Source organism: Alligator sinensis, unplaced genomic scaffold (assembly GCF_000455745.1).
Source record: "Alligator sinensis unplaced genomic scaffold, ASM45574v1 scaffold761_1, whole genome shotgun sequence".
Lineage (NCBI taxonomy): Eukaryota > Metazoa > Chordata > Crocodylia > Alligatoridae > Alligator > Alligator sinensis.
This window is the reverse complement of record NW_005842195.1, coordinates 1,922,869-1,925,845: the sequence shown is the minus strand read 5'-3', so window position 1 is coordinate 1,925,845 and position 2,977 is coordinate 1,922,869.

The following is a 2,977-nucleotide window of genomic DNA, read 5'->3' as shown; positions in this document are numbered from 1 at the left end:
TAGATTATTTCAGTGTGTGTATGCAGCCTTAACTCTGAACAAAAGATCTTTAACCCTTACTAACCCTGCCTGGTTGACTGGTGAAAGAATGCTAATATGATCAACCCTTAAAGGGGGAGAGAGAATAAACACTGAGAACCTGGGAACCTCTGACCAGGACTTCATGACATTTTCTACCTCCTACTTCTGCTCTGCCTAACACTTGGAATATTTTTCTACCACTGTCCTCTGCAAGAAAATTAGATTATTTTACTTTCCTGCAGCTCTACTAAAATTCACTGAATATGTCTTCAAATAATTTAAAAAGTCTTAAAGTTATGAATTTAATATAATTTATCTGATAGATAAAATTGGTAATGAATTAAATCATTATTTTTAGACGTTGCTTTAGTGATCTGAATACATACTTTTTAAATATTCAGTCTGTATTTCTAATCTATTTAAACTAATGGAAAATAGGTCATAGAATAATTTGTGAATGTAAGTAGGATGGTTCTGGGGAGTATTTGTGGATACTATACTCACACACACACTATATTTACTCACATACGATACCCCCTTACATACAATGCATGCCTTGTTTTTAAAAGGAAGGCTTGAGGGGGGAAAATCTTTTGATATAGTAAGTAACTAAGTAGCAGCAGCTAGGGAGTTGAACCTGTTCACTGTTCTATTTCCTGTGAGTCCCTGCAAATTTTACTTTCAGTTTTGCCCAGTAAGGGGCAGAAACTGTACTTACCATATTTTGTGCATATAATGCACACTACAATTTCCAGCAGCTGGTTTCTGGAAAGGTGAATGCTGTATGCAAGAAAATGTGGCTTGGAAGCAGACAGACAAACAGACAAATATATTATACATATATTTATACACACACACACATATATATATATATATACACACACACACAGATACATATATTACTATATATATCTCTATATATCTTAAGCAGTGAAGAAAACTATTGAGAATCAACTAATTACTACTCGTCTACTTCTTCTCTAGGCCTTAGTTTTTTCTCCCTAGGGTGAAATCCTGGTCCTTTTGAAGCTCATTTGTGAGCTTCAAAGCTGCATTTGTGTTTGCACATAATGAATCCATGGACGCAATGCTTTAATTCGTGGTGACACAAAGTAAACTATGTCCAGATGAGTTTTACTTTAGTGTACCCGAAAGACTTTTAAAGCATCAGGAACACACAGACGTGCAAACAGAAATGCTGCTGGAATGCAAGAAAGGGCAAAAATTGTGACGTGTACAAGAGCCCCAGTGGGTGTTCTGTCATGGACCTCAAATGAGCTAGGACTTACCCACCCTATGTCTGCTGTGTCTTTTCAGAAAGTAACTCTGTTGGAAAAAGAATCATGCCTTCTTTGTATTTAGGTAGAAAAAATAACTATTAATTTGTGTTATACCAATGTTTAAACATCTCAGTGGGGATTGGGAACCCACACTTCTGTGTGCAAACACATTTCATAGATAATCAGCCACTGACCAAAGTAGGTAGATTATATTCAAAGAAGGTTTGCAAACATGACTTGTGATGATGAAAACTAGATGCATTTTTCAATACTAGTCCTCTCTTGTCTACTGATTTTAGTGTTGATAGTCACTTGTAGAAAGCTGGCCAGTTTTTCCTACAAAACATTCCTTTGTCTCTTAATGGCACACAGAAAATAGGTGCCTAGTTCATTTGACAAAAGTTTATCTACTTTCTGTTCTTACAATAATATGACTGAAATGCAATATTTATGAACAAATAAAGAAGAGGTGCATTTCTAATTGTTTTACCTGCATACATTAAAATCCTTAGATAAATTTATGGTGAGAAAATGAAAACGAATATAAACAATTCTGTCTTTGTGATACATATATAATGAAACCTGCACCAAAGATTTACAGTTGTATTTAGGGTTGCCATCTACTTTTATGATGCTCTTAAATTTTTAAGTCTCTTTTTTCTCCTTCACCATCATAAAGTGTTCTATCCTGTAGTCCTCAAGTGTTGAAACCTTCTCCTAAGAATAATGGCCTTATCTGCAATAACTCTTTCTACCTAAGATTCCTTTTTATTGCTAAAACTGGTGCAGTTCCAAGACAACCAGAATATCATTCCTTCTTCCAGACACCAGAATTCTTGTCATTAACTCTTCTAGACTTTCTCCAAGCAGGATTAGTCATCATGGCCAGATACAGAAGTTACATTTATTGCATGGTAGTTGCATAGAAAATGCTCTACTGCTGTAACCGAACAGATAGTCAAGGCCCATAGAATGTGGTAAAAATGGTGGATCTTACTCTAGGATAACCCTGGATGTATGTGGTATCAGAAATCAGTGCTGTAAGTTAGTGCCATAATGCCAAAACCCATCATGGCTCATGGTAGTTTGTATTACACTGACATCCTATAGAGCACTGTAGCACCCTGCTTACCCCTTCCTGCAGGGTCATGATCAGGGATATGGGTTTTCCATTTCCCACAGAAAAATGAAGAAAACCATGGATTCCCTGTGTTGATCAGAGAAAAATGTGGATTTCTCTTTTTAGCAGAGAAATCCACAGATTTTCTGCTTTTGCAAAGAGCTCTTGCAGGCTGGTACAACCCTGCCCGGAGGGTGGGAGGGGAGGGCCTGAGCCTCTGATGCAGCCAAGGCCGGGCTCAGGCTCACACTCGCCCGTTGTCCCTGGAGCATGGAGGTAAGTGGGACTGTGGGGCAGGGTTGGGGAAGATGGTTGGGGGCTGGGGGAGCAGGGGGTGCTGCTGGCCCCAGGTGTCACATCACAGCTGGGAGCAGGGCCAGGGGGTGAGGGTAGGAGTGCCCCTCTGCAGGGGGGCTTTGTGGGCAAGTGATATGGGGTGCAGTGTGGTGGTGCCAACCACATGTGGGCCACACACATGACGCCAAGCTGGCTGCCTGGGGGAGGGGGAGGCTGGCATGTGGCCAGAACACAGGTCCGTGGCCAACTCTGCAGCCAT